General features: G+C 41.9%; 1 protein-coding gene across 2 annotated transcripts in view; it reads right to left on the bottom strand.

The window, feature by feature from the left end:
- Nucleotides 1-3,170: 3,170 nt before the first annotated feature.
- HEATR3 (HEAT repeat containing 3) overlaps nt 3,171-20,932 on the bottom strand; it is a 60,549-nt gene continuing 42,787 nt past the window's right edge. The window contains exons 17-18 of one of the 2 annotated variants that reach the window (XR_006409004.3): nt 20,103-20,174; nt 3,171-16,170 (exon numbers count right to left, since the gene is read on the bottom strand). The gene's annotated coding sequence lies outside the window, so the exon portion shown is untranslated. Of the gene's footprint in view, nt 16,171-17,842; nt 20,175-20,932 lie in introns of those variants that run through there. The other variant, XR_006409005.3, reaches the window with a different exon arrangement.

Genomic DNA, 20,932 nt, shown 5'->3' with positions numbered 1-20,932 from the left:
AACATTATTTCAGTATATCTTGGTTGAATGTCTATCATCCATGCAGAACCAAGCTAATTGCTTTAGAGAGGATAAATAAGCAACCAGGGTCTTTGGCTGCCTTCCATGAATTTACTGTCTGGTTAGGGAAGAAAAAAGAGGTAAATATTTAAAGTTAAATTGCAATTTATTCAATTAATTTCAACAAATATATCTTGAGCAAATACGTACCATTGTTGGGGTTACAGCAATGAACAATACCGATGAGGTCCCTGCCTTCATGGACCTTATATTCTAGTGGATAAGGCAAGCAGGTAATGTCAGACAGTGGTTGAGTGCTATGAAGAAAAAGTAGGCTAAAGGGATAGTGACAGTGTGCTATTTTTAGACGGGCTCATCAGGGAAGGCTGCTCTGAGGAAGTGATATTTGAGGAGGGACTTAAATGCGGTAGTGGGCCATGACCATCTAGGGAATGATCCATCAGGCAGAGAGAAGAGCAAGTGCAAAGGCCCTGAGGCAGGAATATACTTTGCATGCAAAATGGCAAGGAAACGTAATTGCGTGTTGAATGTATGCCATGGTATAAAATTGTAATGAGTGTTGAATGTCTACAGTGGTATATAGAATTATAAAGTATTTTTGCGGAAGTTTCCTCAAAAATCATCCTGTTTAAAGTAAAACAGTAGGGAATTTTATATATACAAAAATGTATTTTTCCCCCAACAAATCTGCAGTGTTTTGTCTCAAAATAATCTACTACTGCATTCAAAGAGATAGACTACACCAATTTCAATAATAAATTTTGATTACTCAACCTTTTCATTTTGCTATTTAGAACAAAAGAACAGACACTTATTACAGTCTTCAAAACCATCTGCATTAAATTGATGAGCCAAAAAACACGGCTATCACAAACCCAGACATTTTGCTCCATAATCTAATGTCCTATTCATTCTCAGTATTCTTGTTCTTAGGGGGAAAATGTTGAGTCAATGGTTTCAACTTGGAAGATTTACTGAAACATCAAGATTCTGCAGAGTAAAAATCGAGTGGAAAAATGAGAAGAAAGCAAGTTACCCAAGAATCGAGCAAACTTAAATAGGATTTCATTGATTTATTAACTTGAATAAAACTGAAGGGAAATTGCACACACATAGTACTACATGGCATTATTAATAATTGTCATTATATTTAAATCTTAGGCCGTATGTGATTACATTACTTCACTCCAGAGTTAACAAGAACCACAAACGGTACGTCATATAGTTGAAGTTATTAGTCTCCTCCGTGTTTGGGTTTTGAAGCATTTGCTCCAGGTGTTAATAATCTTGGACTTGGGCCCCATTTACAAACTTTCCCTTTTTGCACACAATATACATCATCGTACCATGGCTTTTTCTCCCTCATGAATACAAATAGGATTCCAAGTAGGAGAATCTTTTTCAATGACATTTCAAAATAATAGGCAATCTGCAGGCCTGGATCTTGTTCTGGACTGTCAAAATGTCTTCCATTCCTGTTTTAGAAACAAAATTGCTCAAGTTCTGTGCCATTCTGGAATCCTTGGAGTGAACGTGTGTGTGTGTGTGTGTGTGTGTGTGTGTGTGTGTGTGTGTACGTGTGTGTGTGTATGTTTAGGAGTTTTTGGTATAATTTATATATTATATATGTTATATGTATATATTATATATTATAAAATTCACCTGTTTAAAGTGTACAATCTAATGACTGAGTTTTAGTGCATTTACAGACTCACGCAGCTATCACCACAATCTGATCTTGGACTGTTTCCAACCCCAAAAAGATCTCTAGGGCTTACTTGTAGTCCATGTGTTTTCCCAACCCCACGCCCAGGAAAGTACTGATCTACTTTTTATCTCTATAGATTTGCCTTTTCTGAATAACCTGTTTTGACTGGTGTCTCTGTAGAATTTGACCAGGGTGGCTGCAAAAGCCCCCACAGAGAATTGCTTGCCCAGCCTCATGACAACTAAAAACAAAACAAAAAACACTGCCAGAATGGGTGTGTTTTCTCAAATTTCTGACCATTCTGTAGAAAGTTCCAGCCGTTTTTCAGATTCAAGTTGATACAAGGCTGTTAAGGCACCTCCTTCTACCATCTTTCCTCTTGTCAGGGAAATAGCTCCCTTGACCATGTGTTTGCATAGCAGGCGATAGTCCCTGGGCAGTCACTCCACGGGGAGGAAGCCCAGAAACTCAGCCAAGATCCAAACCCAAACAACCCTCTGCATTTTACCATTTATTTTTATTTTTATTTTTTAAGATTTTTTTTATTTACTTGAGAGAGAGCATGCGCAGGGGAAGGGGCAGAGAGAGAGAGAGTGAAGCAGGCTCCCTGCTGAGCAGGGAGCCCAACGCAGGGCTCAATCCCAGGACCCCGAGATCATGATCCCAGCCAAATTACCAATTCTTTTTAACGTATCACTGCAGGGCAATCTGTGGGAGAGGGAGAAGACCCTAGATAAGGTGGTCTTGCCTAAGAAGGTGCTCACCTGCAACTGCTTTTGTCAACTCTCACTGAAATTCCACTTCTAAAGACAAAGGCTCTTACTGCCAAAATCTCATTCCAGAATATTCTCTTACTAGACCCTATATAACTTGAAATGCAGTCCAGACCTTTTTCTTGAAAAAGTTATTTGGTATGATTGTTCATTAAATTAAATTAGTCCACATGGACTCCCCCATGTGGGTGGGCCTTATCCTATCAGTTGAGGGCACAAATGGAACCAAAGGCAGAGGAAAGAGGAATTTGTCCCTTTTTTCCTGCCTTAGTGATAGAACTGGGCCATTTCAACTCATCTTCTCCAGCCCCCTGGCCAATATTTACACCATTGGCATGCCTGGTTCTCAGGTCTTCAGACTCAGACTCAATTATATCACCGGTTTGACTAGATCTCCAGCTTGTGGACAGTGGACTGTGGGATTTCTCAGCCTCCAAAGTGTATGAGCCAATTCCTCATAATAAATATCCATATAAATCTCTACATATTGAGGCACCCGAGTGGCTCAGTTGGTGAAGCGTCTGCCTTCGGCTCAGGTCACGATCCCAGGGTCCTGGGATAGAGCCCTGCATCAGGCTCCCTGCTCAGCGGGGAGCCTGCTTCTCCCTCTCTCTCCGCCCATCCCCCTGCATGTGCTCTCTTACTCTTGCTCTCTCAAATAAATAAAATCTTTTTTCTTTTTTAAACAGTCTGCATATGGATATATATTATGTGTACGATAAATCCAAATAAGCCATACATGCATACATACGTATGCATGAGAAGTGGGGGTGCTGCCATAAAAAATACGTAAAAATGCAGACGTGGCTTTGGAACTGGGTAATGGGCAGGGAATGGATTTGAATGTCCACACTGGAAAAAGCCCACACGGCATGAACAGACATCCATTCCTTCGTTTATAAGGTTTTATTTTTTTAAAGCTTTATTTATTTAAGTGTGCACAAGCAGGGGGAGCAGCAGGCAGAGAGAGAGGGAGAAGCAGACTCTCCGCTGAGCAGGGAGCCCGATTCGGGACTCTATCTCAGGACCCTGAGATCATGACTTGAGCCGAAATCAAGAGTCAGCCATTTAACTGACTGAGACTCCCAGGTGCCCCAAGATTTTATTTTTAAATAATCTCTACTCCCAACATGGGGCTCCAACTCACAACGCCAAGATCAAGAGTTGCCTGTTCACCAACTGAGCCAGGAACCCCATGAATAGACCTTTAAAAGTAATTCTGGCGAGGGGCTCAGCTGGTTAAGCCTCTGACTCTTGATCTCAGCTCAGGTCTTGATCTCAGGGTCATGAGTTCAAGGCCCACAAGCCCCACAAAAGTAATTCTGGTGAGAGGTCAGAAAGAGAGATGAGAACTGTAGAGAAAGCCTCAGTCTGCTTAGAGAATCCCTCAGTGGTCATGAACAGTATGTTGGTAGAAATATGGACAGTAAAGGCCACTCTGATGAGGTCTCAGACAGAAATGAGGAACATGTTACTGGAAACTGGATGAAACGCAGTCCTGGTGATAAAGTGGCAGACAAGTGGCTGCATTGTGTTTGCCTTCTAGGGTTTTGTGGAAGGTAGAAATTGTGGGGAATGAAATTGGATATTTAACTGAAGCGATTTCTAAAAAAAGGGTTGAAGGTGTGGCTTGGCTCCACCTGGCTGCTTACAGTAAAATTCAAGAAGAAAGAAATGACTTAAAAAGACAGAATTGTTAAGCACAAAGGAAGTAGAACTTAATGATTTGGAAATTTTTCAGCCTATGCATATTGCAAAAAATGAGAACATTAAGGATATGGCCAAGCCACCATTTGAGTTATTGGGTAATGAGTGTGGGTGGGAGTCACAGATTAATCAGCCATCCCCCCAGGAGGATAACTGCCAGGAGTAGGAGATGGGAAAGAACTAAAGAAGGAAGGTTGTCAGACCTCATGGGTTTTACGGGATGAGCCCATAGAACTATTTAGCTGAGATCACACGCTATTCTTCAAAACAAGGCAAGAATGACCCCAAAGGCAATTCGGAGGCCATGAGCGCTTTCTCCTTGGTTTCCAAGTTTTTAAAACTTAAACACATACACACATACAACCCACACACAACAAAACAAAATCGCCCTGTGACTTCACATTTTAATGATTTCCAAAGTAAAATCACTCCTTCAGCTCTCAAGTGCTTAGTGGGTGATCTGCCATCCCTGTCCAAGCAACACCTAGTCTGTTATTCATTTCCACCCCAGATGTTTCGTGGCCAGCATCTTCAACAAGAGAATTGCTCCAAACAGAAGTGAATATGCTTGGAATGGGTGCTCCATGTTTTGACTCCCTCAAAAGGAGGCAGAAAGGCAAATTTTATTTCTGGACATGTGTAAGCCAAGCCACAGGGGACTTCTCTAAGGTAAAATGCATGGCGAAAGGTGCCGAGCATTTCCCTTATTGTGTATCTGGCCCAAAAGGCATTTCATTCGAGAAAATTTTGAATAATTTAAGTTACAGAGTTACCCTGAAGTCTGTGGACAGTCGGATACAGGTTTTGAAAAGTGCAGCCAAAATCGCGAGCAGCAATTTCCGTATTTGTTTAGCAGAAGTGCAAGAAAAGCCGACTAAAAATGTGCAGGCGGAGGACAAAGGCACAGAACCCATTACACAGCAAGGAAAAGAGAATCAGAGAGTAGAGCACAGCCCTGGGCAGGCCACACATCATGTGCCACAAGGAGAAGCTGCCGAGGTTACCACTTGGGAAACAACACTGTGACATCGTGCGAGTGGAACAGTTTCCAATCTGTAGCCCCTGATCAGCTTTGAAACTAGTCTATACAACAAATGTCAGATACACTGAAAGACATTTCTCCTAGGGCTGGAGAGAATATTTGAGACTCGGTTTTTCACTGTCAGTAATCACAAGGGACTATGACCACAGCAACCCGAGATTATTGACCTTGTTCAAAGTTCTAAACTGGACCTGAAAACACACAACCATAATGAATGTTCAATGATTAATCAGCATCTGTGAATGGATGGCCAAAAAACAGTGAGTTACAAGATAGCATTTCTATGTAGCTTGTGAAATCATAATTAGGGGTGTGTTTTTGTGTGTGTAAAACATTACAATCACACTGGTGACACAAAGGTTGTATCAGCTTGATACAGTAATAATCTGCTCAAGCCACGCATCTTGCCAACGTGGCTCCAAGGTCGTGACTTTGACTCCTGAGAAGATCAAAAGCTGCACTCATCCTCTTGGCCAAAATAACATCCTTCCCAGGAAACATTTGGATACTTAACTAATTGGTGTCTTTGCCATCCATTCATACATTCGTTCATTCATTCCACCACTCATTTAACACCGGGACACAAAGAGGATTAAGTCAGGGGACTTGGTCACAATCCAGTGGTCCACGGGTGTGTGCTTGTGTTCTCTAGTTAATATATGTCATTGTAGCCAAATCTTTTTCCCCTTGGCTGAGATGCAAGCACCTGGATGACAGGCTGGAGGGATCTATAACTCAAATGGGGCACCTGGGAGCCCCTGGAGCAGAATGTCCTAATGGCACATCTTTGGACTCCTAAGTGGTAAGAAGGAGGAAAGAAGAATGATCGGGGAGAATCTAGCTCAACAGATTACAAAGAACAAAGAGTGCAGGCCCCTCCTGTCCCTACTTATAACAGTGCTGTGGACCCAGTAGTAAGCACTCCTGTTCTAAAATTGTTCAAATCCATTTTATTGTGATCACGCAGTTGAGAAAATCTGAGACTGCAGTGCAAGATTATGTTCATCTATAATACTATATGACCTATGGCTCATTTCCCCAAATCACTGTGAATTAAATATCTTACTATCAAGTATGAGAAACCCCAAAATAATGTTCTCTTATTTTTATTTCTTTTGTAGCCATTCCAACTCATAAAATATGCAAGCAAGAAAAAATGGAAAGTGCATAGGAAAGTTTCTTGAGGGGCACCTGGGTGGCTCAGTCAGTTAAGTGTCTGACTCTTGATTTCAGCTCAGGTCATGGTCTCAGGGTCAGGAGATCAAGCCCCACATTGGGCTCCAGGTTGGGCGCAGAGCCAGCTTAAGATTCTCTCTCTCCCTCTGCCTCTGCCCCCCACCTCTAAAAAAAGAAAGAAAAGAAAAAGAAAGAAAGAAAGTTTCTTGAAACCTCCCTGTGGAGCTGGACCAGCGTTTACATAATACCACATAATGGGCTTCTGGGGATGGGGAGGGAGGGTCAAACAATTTCACTCATTAAAAGTCACACACACGTTTGGAAAAATCTCAACTTCAAGCATCCATTTGAATTACAACACAAAGAATCTGTGTTTCTCAGATTGATAAAGGTTAAACAGTATAATAATACCCAGTGCTGATGAAGGTATGGGAGAAACTAGTCTTGTTCATGGTCTGTGGAAGGATAAAGTGGAGAAAAAGCTTTGGAGGACTACTTTGGTCTTATATCTATCAAATTTGAAATGTGTATATCCTCTGACCCCGTGTATTAGCCACCTCCAGCTGTCGTAACAGAACACCACGGACTCGGTGGCTTCAACAACAGAAATATATTGTCTCCCTGTTCTGGAGGCTAGAAGTCCAAGATCAAGGTGCAGTCAAGGTTGGATTCCGGTGACACCTCTCTTCCTGGCTTGAAGGTGGCATCTTTTCCCTGTGTGCTTACATGTGCATGCAGAAAGAGAGAGAAGTCAGGTATGTCTTCCCCTTCTTAAAAGAACAGCGGTCATATTGGGTTCGGGCTCTAACCTATGACCTCATTTAACCTCAGTTACCTCCCTAAAGGCCCTGTCTCCAAAGAGAGTCATGTTGGGGGTTAGAGCTTCAACATATGAATGTGGGGGGGGGGGCTCACAAATATGGTGGACAGCAGACAGCATAGCTACTTTTAGAAATTTATCTTGTAAGTTTGCATATGTGTGCAAAGATCTTTGAATAAGAATATTTAAAGTTGCTTTGTCTGCAGTAGCCAACATAAACCTCCATCAAGAGGGGGCTAGTGAAACAAATTAAGGTACAGTCGATAAAATACTATGCACCTGTTAAAATGAATGAACCGGCACTAAACACGTTGACAGAGAAATCACTAAAATGTATCATCAAGAGGAAAAAGCAAGGTGAAGAGCAGTGTGTGGAATATGATCCAATTTCTATTAAAAAAACAAACCCTTAAGCACCAATATTTTCTTTAAGGATTTCTAAGAAACCAGTGACAGTCATTAGCTCAGAGGAGTGGACTTGGAGCATGGGAGAAGCCCTTGTTCCTTCTACCCTTCCGAGCTGTGGGTACTTAGCCCACTGTCCCTGCTGTGTGGAGATAAGTTACTTCTGTTGAAAAACTGTAAATTTCACAGAGCAAAAACATCACCATTGTAACCATTGAAAAGTGTCTGATTCAGTGGTACTTAGGATTTTCACAATGTTATGCAACGATCACCTCTATCAAGTTTCAAACATTTTCATCACCCCAGGTGGGCAGGTAGTCCTCATTCTCCCCTCCCACAGCCCTTGGCAACCACTAATCTGCTTTCTGTCTCTATGAATTTACCTATCGGGATGTTTCATATAAATAGAATCATACAATATGTGGTTTGTTTCTGGGTTCTTTGTTTCTGGTTTCTTTCGCTTAGGATAATGTTTCCTTTTCCTATTTTTTTTTTTTAAGATTTATTTATTTGAGAGAGAGAGAGAGAGAGCATGAGCGCTCTCTCATGGGAGCGGAAGAGGGAGAGAGAGAATCTCAAGCTGACTCCCTGCCGATCACAGAGCCTGACACGGGGCTGATCCCACGACCCCAAGATAACGACCCCAAGATCACAACCTGAGCCGAAACCTGAGTCAGATGCTCAACTGACTGAGCCACCCAGGTGCCCTCTCTTTTTTCTTTTTTTTTAAAGTAGGCTCCATGCCCAACATGGGAATCGAACTCACGACCCTGAGATCAAGAGTCTCATGCTCTACCAACCACGCCAGCCAGGCGCCCCTAGGGTCATGTTTTTGAGGTTCATCAATGCTGTAGCATGTATCCCTTTTTATGGCTGTATGAATATACCACATTTAGTTTTTTCATTCATCCGTTAATGAACATTAACGGATGAATAATGAACATTTGGGTTGTTTCCTTGTCGCTATTGTGAATAATGCTGCTATGAATATTTGTGTACAAGTTTTTATTTGAATACCTGTTTTCAGTTCTTCTGGGTAAATACCTGGGAGTGGGATTGCTGGCTTATTGGGTAATACTATGTGTTATTTTTTGAGAATGAATGTTGGTGTTTCTTGTGTTTAAATATTTAATTTTATGCCATAAATGAAACTGTATAGGACAGGATCTTGAAATATCTTTTAGTAGTCTCTAGAATAAACGGACATTGACAATGGACATTATTTATCTAAATTAAAATAGCAACTTGGATGGAACAATATATTTTGCCTTAGGACCTATTAGATGTCTTGTATAAAAAGGACATTCCAATGTTCTTGTTATTGAAAACAGTGTATCTCAAAAGGATATAAGCATTCCTCTGCTAACACTGGATCCTTAGACAAAACACAATGCAATAAGTAGTAATTATTCTAATTTTAGAGATATTGTTGGTTCATTCAAAAAATAACTGTTGACCACTTCTCACCCATTAGGATTGTTTTATGAAGAACAGTGAAGTTAACAAATGTTGTCAAAGATGTGAAGAAATTGCAACTTTTGTCCACTGTTGGTGGGAAGGTAAGGTGGTGCAGATGCCATGGAAAACAGTATGGAGGTTCCTCAATAAATTAAAAATAGAACTACCCTATGATCCCACAAGTCCATTTCTGGGTATCTACCCAAAAGAACTGCAATCAGAGACTTGATTATACATATACATGCTCAGAGCACCATTATTCACAGCCAAGAGGTAGAAAAGACCCAAGCGTCCATCAACAGATGAATGGATAAACAAAATGTGGTGTGTAGGGGTGCCTGGGGGGCTCAGCCAGTAAGTGTCTGCCTTTGGCTCAGGTCATGATCCCAGGGGCCTGGGACCAAGCCCCACACGGGCTCCCTGCTCGGCGGGAGGTCTGCTTCTCCCTCTCCCACTCCCCCTGCTTGTGCTCCCTCTCTCACTGTCTCTCTCTGTCAAATAAATAAATAAAATCTTTTTAAAAAATGTGGTGTGTATCTCTCTATAGATAGATAGAGATAGAGACAGCTATATGGAAAAATATACATTACACACACACACACACACACACACACACACACACAAATGGAATAATATTCAGCCTCAAAAAGGAAACTCTGGGGCACCTGGGTGGCTCAGGTGGTATAGCACCTGACTCTTGGTTTTGGCTCAGATCATGATCTCGGGATCATGAGATCAAGGCCCGTGCCCAGCTGCACGCTCCGCAGGGAGACTGCTTTGGATTCCCTTCCTCCTCTCTCTGCCCCTCCCACTGTGCCCGCGCGCAAGCACTCTCTCTCTCTCTCTCCCTGGGTCTAAAATAAATAAATATATCTTTAAGAGAAAAAGGGGAAGGAAACTCTGACACATGCTAAGACACGAATGAACCTTGAAGACGTGGTGTTAAATGATATAAGCCAGTCACAAGCAACGATATCATATGAGTCTATGATTCCACTTACACCTGGAGGTACCTGGAGTAGTTAAATTCGTAGAGACAGAGAGGAGAATGGTAGTTGCCAGGGTCAGGGGGTGGGGGCGGGGGGAGGAAGTTAATGTTTAATGGGGACAGAGTTTCAGTTGGGGAAGACGAAAAAAGTCCCTGAGGTAGATGATGGGATAGTTGCAGAACAACGGGAATTTCCTTGATGCTACTGAACCATACACTTTAAAAAGGTTAAAACAGCAAATCTATGTTATGCATAGTTTACCACAGAGAAAGGAACACACGCATACACACAAAAGTAAATAAAAATAACTATTGAAAAAATATTAACTATTGAGCGGTTACTAAGGGCACTGAGGATATAGCAGTCAACAAAACACAGAAAACACAGTCCCTGCCTTTATAGACCTTACTATCTAGTAGGGAAGACAATGACAAATAAAAACTCAATACGCAGGGGCACTTGGGTGGCTCAGTCGGTTGTGTGACCGATGCGTGATTTTGGCTCAGGTCATGATCTCAGGGTCGGGAGATCGAGCCCCACATCGGGCTCTGCGCTCGGCACAGAGTCTACTTCTCCCTCTCTCTTGGCTTCTCCCCACCACTTGTGCTCTCACTCGCTCAAAGAAATAAAATCCGTTAAAAAAATCAATATGCACGCGTACACACACACACACACACTCAGATCCACATACATATGTATCTTTATAAAACCACATAGTTTCTTTTTAAAATATAGATGTGCATTTTTTCTGTAACTGTCTTTTCATTCCACCACCTCAGACATCTCTCCGCGTTAGTCCATGTGACTACTCGCCTCCTTTTTTAACTCTGTACAGAACTGCACACGAAACCATACCATAGTGACTTAGCCATACCGCTGTGAGAGGGACATTTCCGTAGTTTGCAATCTTTTGCTGGTATAAACAATACTCCGAGGCAGATCTTCAGAAAAGCACATGTCATTCTACCTCTTAGAGGCAGGTCTTTTAAAAACAACTCTAATTTTACTTTTTAAATTAACCCCCCCGACCTATCCAGGCAATCATCAAGGTGATCCCCCTTGACTGATGCATAAATGGAGGGACAGTTTGGATAAGTGAGTTCTTTTATATATATATTTTTATGCCTGTTATCTCTCCTAAATGAAAACAATGTTTTTCAAACCAGGCTGTATTGCTCTGATTTTCCAGTATCTCATTTCATCTCATTCCTGTTAAGTGAGAACTTAGCAATTGCCCTATCAGCTACAATTTCACACGTAGTTCAGCAAGAATTTCCATCCACACACTCATAGATTAGATCTTGAAACTTAGCCTTGAAGTTAGTTGTTTGGACCTCAGAACCCAAACCCGGGCATCTGCGGGTTTTGAGTTTTAGGCTGAAAGATCTCCCTCTTGAATTTGCTTCCCGTGTAACTGGCAGTGACGTGGCAAATGGGGGAGTGCCATCCTATTTTTCCACTAGAATTTAACAAGTTGCTTTCCCAGTTCAAACAACTATATTGTTCTGATCCCAAGTAGACCGAAGTATCATGTAATCTAGCATCAAATTAATTTCTCCTAGAGATGTAAACTGACCTAAGCAATTTTTGATATCCGCAGAAGGAAACTGGTTTGATAAATGGAAATGAGAATTCTCCTCCTAAGGCAAGAAATCTAAGATAATCACCTTGCACATTAACTAACATTATTCCACCAGTATGGCTAATGCACAAAGCTATTACATGCCCAGATTATAAATTTATGAATTTACAAATCTTACACACACATGCACAATCCCTCCCCCCCAAAACACAACTTTAATATGTCTTGTGTTGCCCTGGGTTCTTTCAGCAGACACTGAGCCAAGGTGTCAAGGGCAAGCAGTTTATATGGCTGGTGATCCCCAGAGACACCAGTGGGGAGAGGGGAAATCAGATAGGGAAGGGAGGGCAGCGGCAAAGTTTTGTTTTCAAGCAGGGTCCCAGTGTGAGTAACTGACTTAATCCTGCTGGAGAACTCTGGGCCCTCAGAGTCTCCCCATGGAGGGGGTAAGAGTGCTGGGTATTTATACACTTCTTCCTGCCAGTCATTGATGGAGGGATTTTGGCAGGGAAGGGTTAGGGGCGGGGAATTTCATCCATTCCTTATACTTCCGAGCTGTCATGCTGGGGCCAAGGGGGACCCAGGAGCCAAAGAAAGTCCTCAGGCCAGGAAATTCAGAGACTGGCAGCTGGAAGTTGCGCCGATGTGCACCAAGGTGGTAAGGATGAGGGTAGATGTGCACAAGGCAGCACGGCCACCTCTTTCTTCCTGAAACGTCTAAGTGGCGTCTTTTCTTCTTTTTCCTCCAGAATGTACTCGGCTGTCCATGTTATTACACATATCACAGACACTCACAGGTCTTTAATTCTCTGCAGGGACTCTGCAAGCACCCACCCTCCAAACACACACACACATACGCACATCCCGCGGCCAGAGACGGACAGAGACTCCCTCACCTCTCATCTCCCGCAGGAAAGAGCGTGGTGAGCGCTACAGAACACGTGGCTTCCAGATGCCCAGTTCTCTCTAAAGCCCTCCTTAAAAATCTAGAACACAGGAAGTGTCTCAGGTTTCTGGTTGTCATTTTTCTTTCCAAATGTTAAGAGAAGAAATTTGGGCCAATTTATGGAATTAAAAATACAACGTTCTAAATGTATATGTCAAATGGTGTTAAGTACTAAAAAAGAAAAATACAGCAGAGAAAGGGGGTATATATATGTTTTTTTCTTTTTACCCTTTAGTGATTCAAACTCTAGGATCTGGTGCACAGTCACACAAGTACTTGAATACTCAGCATCGCCTGGGACAGCAAAAGACTAGAAACAATCTAGACATCCGTTTACGTAAGAAACATTCGTGTGTCTCACAAATATTAACTCACTTATGCCTCGACAACAAACCTGTTTAGTCGCATGGTCATTATTCATGATTCCCTTTTTCAGATATGAAAACGCAGGCATAGAAATTAAATCATTTGTCCACGTTTACTCAGTGAGGAAGGGGTAGAGTCAGGATTTGAACCCACACTGTCTGGCTCCAGAGTCTAATCTCTTGAGCTGGATGCATGACCGCCTCCCTCTCTAAGGGAAAACTAATTAAATTACAGTTCCACCCCTTTCAGTGGAATTCTATGGAGTGGCTGAAAAGAATGGGGGCAGTTCTGTACATGTTGATATGGAAAGACCACTAAGATTGTAACTAACAACATCAAAGTATGGAACAGTATGAAGAGTAAGCTACCATTTGCATCCCAAATGGGAGAACACCACATATATGTGCTTTGTTATGCAAAGAGCATTGCTGGAAGGACTCATGCAAAACCAGTAGGGACACTTTTCGGGGAGGAAATGGAAGGCACAAAAGCTTTTCACGGGTTTTTTCTGGCATTGCTTTAATTGTTTATCATACACATGTAATACCTGTTTTATAATACGTAAGTTAAATATAACTTTAAAAAATTGAAAGGAACTATAACTTCTTTTAAGATTTTATTTATTTATTTGAGAGAGAGAGAGCAAGAGATAGTATGAGTAGGGGGAGGGCAGAGGGAGAGGGAGAAGCAGGCTCCCCACTGAGTGGGGCTCTATTCCAGGACCCCGGGATCATGACCTGAGCCGAAGGCAGACGCTTAACTGACTGAGCCACCCAGGCGCCCCAGAATTTCTTTTAATAGAGCAATGGAAAATGTCATGTTTTGAATTTTCCAGAACTTACTTTACCTTATAATTCAAAGTGAAAGAGCAAAAGTGAAAAGCTCCATATCTTTCATATGGCTTTAAATTTAGGGGAAGGGAGTAGTTTATTAAGTTATTTTATCAAACTGTGAAATGCACTAAATTCATGTGCAAATTTTAGTGAAAACAATTGAATATCGTTGATTTCATTAGAGTATGTAATGTTTTAAAGATTGTGACAGGAACACTTGGGTAGCTCAGTCAGCTAAGTGTCTGCCTTCAGCTCGGGTCATGATCCCAGGGTCCTGGGATTGAGTGCCACATCAGGCTCCTTGCTCAGCGGGGAGCCTGCTTCTCCCTCTGACTGCCGCTCCCCCTGCTTATGCTCTCTCTCTCTGACAAATAAATAAAATCTTAAAAAAAAAAATTAAAAAAATAAAAAATCTTCATTTCTTCCTGTTTTACTTGAATAACTTTGCCTTTTATGTTAAATAAACTCAAGAAATTGGTCCCTATAAATGAGAGTAGTGAAGTGTTTTTCCTGATTTCATACTAAATGGAAGTAATTAAAGAAGCTCCTCTATTCAAAAAGAATTTGTTCTTTTCATGGACAGGCACACATCACTGAAAATGTTAAAAATTTAGGGCAGCTGTGTTCTCAAAATTAGGATTCCTATATAAGATTAGGGAGGATAAAAATATACTTAAGCAAATATTGGAAACCACTTGCTTATAATTTCTCACTCTGCATAGAAAAAGGATAACTCAAGTTAATTCTGTTGATCAAAATAAGAAAATCCTCAATTATGTGGGCCGAAATAGTTTCAATTAAAGATATAAATTTCTCTAATAGGCCGGGGCGCCTGGGTGGCACAGCAGTTAAGCGTCTGCCTTCGGCTCAGGGCGTGATCCCAGCGTTATGGGATCGAGCCCCACATCAGGCTCTTCTGCTATGAGCCTGCTTCTTCCTCTCCCACTCCCCCTGCTTGTGTTCCCTCTCTCGCTGGCTGTCTCTATCTCTGTCGAATAAATAAATAAAAAATCTTTAAAAAAAAATTTCTCTAATAGGGCAAAATTTGAGAATCTTCTACTATATAAAGACATAACATTTTTTTGGTTAGATAGTAAAACTAAGGTGAACTTGTTTATTTTATTTTTTTTAAAGATTTTATTTAGAGGCGTCTGGGTGGCTCAGTTGAATAAGTATCTGTCTTTGGCTCAGGTCATGATCTTGGGGACCTGGGATCGAGCCCTGAGTCGGGCTCCCTGCTCAGGGAGGAGTCTGCTCTCTCTCTCTCACTGCTCCCTGCCCCCCAACTTGTGTTCTCTTTCTCTCTCAAATAAGTAAAAATAAAAATCTTAAAAAATTTTTTTATTTGTTTGAGAGAGACAGAGTGGGAGAGAGAGTATGAGCTGGGGGAGGGGCAGAGGGAGAAGCAGGCTCCTGAGGACCCCGGGATCATGACCTGAGCCGAAGGCAGACACTTAACTGACTGAGCCACCCAGGTGCCCCATAAAGCGATTTTTTTTTTTTTTTAAACTAAGGTGAACTTTTAAGTGGAAAAGGGGACAAGATAAAAAGTGCATGACCCAAGACCTGGAAACTCTCAATGCTTCTTACCAACAGAAATAGTAAATGGGCTTCAAGGTATAGAAGGAAAAAGACCAACATCTTTAAAAAGGAAATTAAAATTTCCTAGGGAAATGCCTCCTCAACTCAAACTACAGGTATGTTCCACCTAACTTGGTCCTGAGTTTCCCATCTCAAGAAATAGACCATTATTTGATTAGTTCCGGAAGCTCTAAACCAGGTGCCCTCCTGGGATTTTCTTTTGCTCTATTCTCCACATCCAATGCATCACCCATTCATTCATCTATTCGCTGAGAGTAAATGAGCAATTGTGACTCCATCCCTCAGCTGCTCTTTGTCTCTTTTCACCCTTGACAACCCCCCCCAAAGACTCTCTCCCCAACAGCTTCACTTCCCCACCTCACACACTCTCCATCCACGTCCCTAAATCGGTGCACCTTCTTCATCTCTCCTCTTAGCGGACCTTAACCCGCATTCCACATGATTGGCCCCGTCCACCATCTGAAAGCATTCCCTGACCTTTCGCTTTTCTGGATTTTCTCCTATCTCCCAGGTCATTCCTTCTGTGTTTCCCTTCCGGTTCATCCTCCAACCAGGCCACCAAATACTCGATTTCTCCAAGGCTTGGTCTCAGTCCTCCTTCTGTTCTCTTTTTACTTCTTTCTAGACTAGCAGTTCTCAGAGGGTGTTCCACAGAATCTTTCGGGGGTCCCGCAAGGTCAACGCTATTTTTGCAACAATACTGAAATGTGACTTGCATTTTTCACTGTGTTGACACATTGGCCTGTGGGCACAAAAGCAATGGCTCATAAAAACTGCGGGTAGCTCCTGGGAATCAAGGCACTGACACCATCCTGCACCGATAGGCATTGCGTTCTTCCCTATCACGCACTTACAGAAAAAAGAGCTGCACTTAAGAAGGTGCTTGATGGGGACGCCCGGGTGGCTCCGTCGGTTGAGCGTCTGCCTTCAGCTCAGGTCATGATCCCAGGGTCCTGGATCGAGTCCCACATTGGGCTCCCTGCTCAGCGGAGAGCCTGCTTCTCCCTCTGCCCCTTCTCCCACTCATTCTCCCAATCTCTCTCTCTCTCTCTCAAATAAAAAAATCTTTAAAAAAAAAAAAAAAGAATGTGCTTAATGCTGTATATTAAGTATACTGAAATTTTTTAAAAATGCATTTGATGAATTAGTAAAAATATTGAATTTCATTAAATCTTGACTCTTGAACACATCTCTTTCCATATAGGTATCAGTTATTCTAGCACGTTTAATAAAAAGACCATTATTTCTTTATTGAATTAATTTGGCACCTTAGTGGAAAAGCAATTGGCCATGTAATTATGTGTGGGTCTATTTCTGGACTTTCAATTTTGTTCTTCTGATTCCTATGTCTTGCCTCGATCACTATAGTTTTACACTAAGTCTTAAAATCAGGTAGTATAAGTTCTCCAAATTTGTTCACCTTTGAGAAAGCTGTTTTGGGTCAGTCAGCTAAGCGTCTGCCTTCGGTTCAGGTCATGATCCCAGGGTCCTGGGATCGAGTCCTACACCGGGCTTCTTGCTCAGCTGGGAGCCTGCTTTTCCTTTGCCTGGGGCTCCCCCTGCTTGTGCTCTCTTTCTCTCTCTCTCTCTCTCTCTCCCTCTCTCTGACAAATAAATACAATCTTAAAAATAAATAAATAAATAAATAAATAAATAAATAAATAAATAAATAAAATAAAAAGCTGTTTTGGCTATTCTAAATCCTTTGCATTTCCACATACATTTTAGATTCAGCTTGTCAATTTCTACAGAAAAGCTTGCTGAGATTTTGACTGGGATTGCCTTGACTCCATAGACCAATCTGGGGAGAAATGTCACTTTCCAATCCACATACGTGGTATATTTCTCCATTCATTTAGGTTTTAATTTCCCTCAATAACGTTTTGTAGTTTTCAATGTACATGTACTGTATATCTTTTTTTTTTAAGATTTATTTATTTATTTTAGAGAGTTGGGGAGAGGGGCAGAGGGAGAGAAAGAATCCTTGAAGCTGACTCCCTGTTGAGCACAGAGCCCAAGACCAGGCAGCAGAGGCGGGGGGAGAGGGCCCAATCCCAGGACCCTGAGGTCATTACCTGAGCAGAAATCAAGAAATCAAGAGCCAGCCACTTAACCAACTAAGCCACCAGGCACCCCTATACTGTCAATCTCCCATAAACTGATTCCTATGTACATTTTTGGATGCTAACATAAATACGATGGTTATCTGAATTTCTATTTGGATTCTTCATTGCTAATACATAGAAATACAATTCACTTTGGTAAACTGATCCTGAATCCTGTGATCTTGCTAAATTTACTAATGCTAGTAGCCTTTTGTATGCTTTGAAGGACTTTCTACATATGTGTCAACAGCAAACAAAGGCCGTCTCATTTCTTCCTTGCTGGTACTCTGTCCTTTAGTCTTACTTTTTTTTTTTTTTTTTTTTGCTTTATTACACTGGTTAGGATTTCCAGTATGATATTGGATAAAAGTAGTCAGAGTGAAAATCCTTGCCATGCTTCTGATCTTAGGCAAAAATAATTCAGTCTTTCACCGTTAAGTACGATGCTGGCTGTAGGTGTTTTGTAGACGTTCTTTAAAAGGCTGAAAAAATCTCCTTCTATTCCTAGTTTGCTAAGAGTGTTAGATTTTTGTCAAATGCTTTTTTCTGCATGTATTGAGAGGGTCATATGGTTTCCACGTCCATTCTGTGCAAGTAACAGAAAATGTGAATCAACTGGTTTAAACCATAATGACTTTTTTATCTCATAAAAAAAATCCAATGAAGGGGGTGGTTAACTCCCTTCTGGGGCTGAAAGATGGCTCCAGCATCACTGTTTCTGCATTCAATCTGTTGCAATATGTTGTTATGATTGAAGTATAGGAGGAAAATCTAGACTCACACAGATATGATTAATACAAGCCAATCACAGTAATTCCATTCCTGTTATCAGTGGTAGAAGTAAGGTATTTGACCCAATTCTGGCCACTGATAATGTGAGGATACAGCAGACTGGCTGCATGCTGACCAATCCGGCTCCTGCTTTGGGGCACAGACTAAGACTACATTTCTCAGCCTCTTATGCTGTTAGGGCACGGTGGGGAACTGGTTTTGGCTAATGGAATGTGGGCAGAAATAAGAGTGGCCACTTTGGAGCTTGGCCCTAAAATTTCAAGTGAGATCCTTGCGTCACTCTCTTCTACTCACCCATAAGGCTAAAAGGACTGGACTCCAATATCATGGAAGCATGTAAAAGAAGGATCCTAGATCCTCGAGAGAGAGCTACCCAACTTGCATGGAACTGTGATGTGAGTGGGAAATAAATTTTTATTATGTTAAGCCACTTGGTCATCAAGACTGTTATAGATATAACATTAAGCACGCTGACTGATACAGAGAGATCTGCTTCTGGGACAGGTGTTCAGCCCCTAAAGAGACAGAAAAGGAGGGCACCTGGGTGGCTCAGTCAGTTAAGCATCTGCCTTTGGCTCAGCTCATGATCCCAGGGTTCTAGGATCGAGCCACATGAGGGGCTCCCTGCTCAGCAGGGAATCTGCTTCTCCCTCTCCCTCTGCCCCTCCCCCCACTCATGCTCTCTCTCTCTCTCCCTCTCTCTCTCTTGAATAATAAATCTTTTAAAAAGAGAGAGATAGAAAGAGACAAGGCGGAGAAAGTCCCCTTTCTGGCTCTGGACCCTACTGTCTCTAGACATCTTCTAACCATAAAAGGGAGCTAACCCGTGTGCTGAAGAAGGCAGAGCAAAAACGTGGGAAGAGACTGGATATCTGAGGATGCCAATGAGCTGCTAAATCAACCAGCCCTCTCGCCGGATTTTATGTGAGATAGTAAGCTCATTACAATTTCAGACAGTGGACTACATTTTCTGTTGTTTGCACTCAAAAACATCTTATCTGATACTTAACAAATCAAAAACTCATCAGTTTTCCCCGGGCCTGCTCCTCTTCTGGTGTTTCCGATTTTGGTAAATGGTAACACCATCCAACAAGTTATGTAAGCCAGAAACCTGACTCACCCTTGACGCTTCCCTCCATCTCACTGTTTTCCCCCTTGTATCTAATCCATTACCACCTGCTGTTGTATCTTTCTACTTCATCAACACCACACTGATCAGAACCAACACCATCTATCTCCCAAACCACCCCAGTAACCTCCTGGCTGGTCCACCTGCTTCTCCTCTGGCTCACCTCTCATCTTTTCTTCACACCACAGCCAGAGTAGAGGTTTCCAAAATTTTTGTCTGATGATATCATCCCTCCTCGCTATCCCTCTCTGTTAAAAAATACCTGAGGGACTTCATTTTCCCATTGCTTGTAGGATAAAGATGTAACATCTTAAAAACTCTGGCAGTCTGGCCCCCACCTGCTTCACTGGTCACACCTCACAATGAACACCCACCACACGGGAGTGTCTACTGGCCCCTCATCCTTTTCTCACTCTCTCTGGCCCCAGGATCTTTGCATATGCTGTTCCCTCTTCCTGGAAACAATACTCCCTGCTTCTTCTCCTAGTTAACTGCTTCTGTCACTTCTCCAAGAAGTCTTTCCTGGTCTCCAGTGTGGCCTCATAGCTTCATATACCCTCTTTGTAACACTTGTCACTTGTAATTTTACATAGATTCTGTCTCCTACTAGCCCCTAAGCTCTATAAGACAAGGACCATATTTGCTTACCTTGGTGTCCTCAATAGCTAGCAGGATGCCCAGCACGCAGGAGCTTCAATAAATCTGATCACGAATGAAGTGCTATATGAAGAAAGGGAAATATATGGTACAAGATGCTCTGAGTGTCTAGAACACCGACCCCTGATCTTGTCTAAATGATTAGAGAAAGTTTCCCTATGGGAATTACTGATTGAATTGAGGTTTTGTTTTTTTTTAAGATTTTATTTTTAAGTAATCTCTACATCCAATATGGGGTTTGAACTCAGAACTCCGAGATCAAGAGTCGCATGCTCTACTGACTGAGCCAGCCGTGTATCCCTGAACTGAGTTTTGAAGGATGAATAGGAGTTAACTAGATGAAGTGGGAAAAGAAACCCAGCAATGGGTATGCACATGCATGTGACACAAAGGAGCGTGGCATGCTCCAGCCACTGAATAAAGGGCAGAACGGCTGACGATACTGACTGAGGTGGAGAGCAGAGCGGGAGACCAGAGGGCCAAGCAGAACCAGACTACGTAAGGAGTCGTGGGTTGGATAAACATATCATTTAAGGTCGAAACTGGAGCACTTGCTTTTCCAGCCTTTTACATATTAGTTTCTTAAGTTTTCATTTTCATATCATTTCAAACAACGAGAAGTTGCCAAGAACAGTTCGGAGAAGTCCCATGTACCCTTTCCCAATTTACTATTCGTTTATGTTTTGCCTATGTGCTTTATTATTCTCTCTACATTTATATATAAATGTTTTGTTTTGTTTTTCTGAATCATTGGAGAGAAAGAGACATCCTGTCTCTTTACAAGGATATTCTCTTCCATAAATAGTGATCGAATCAGGGAA

Source organism: Ursus arctos, unplaced genomic scaffold, assembly GCF_023065955.2.
Source record: "Ursus arctos isolate Adak ecotype North America unplaced genomic scaffold, UrsArc2.0 scaffold_19, whole genome shotgun sequence".
NCBI classification, from domain to species: Eukaryota; Metazoa; Chordata; class Mammalia; order Carnivora; family Ursidae; genus Ursus; species Ursus arctos.
Note: the sequence above shows the minus strand (reverse complement) of the source record. Positions and strands in the feature narration are given on the sequence as shown.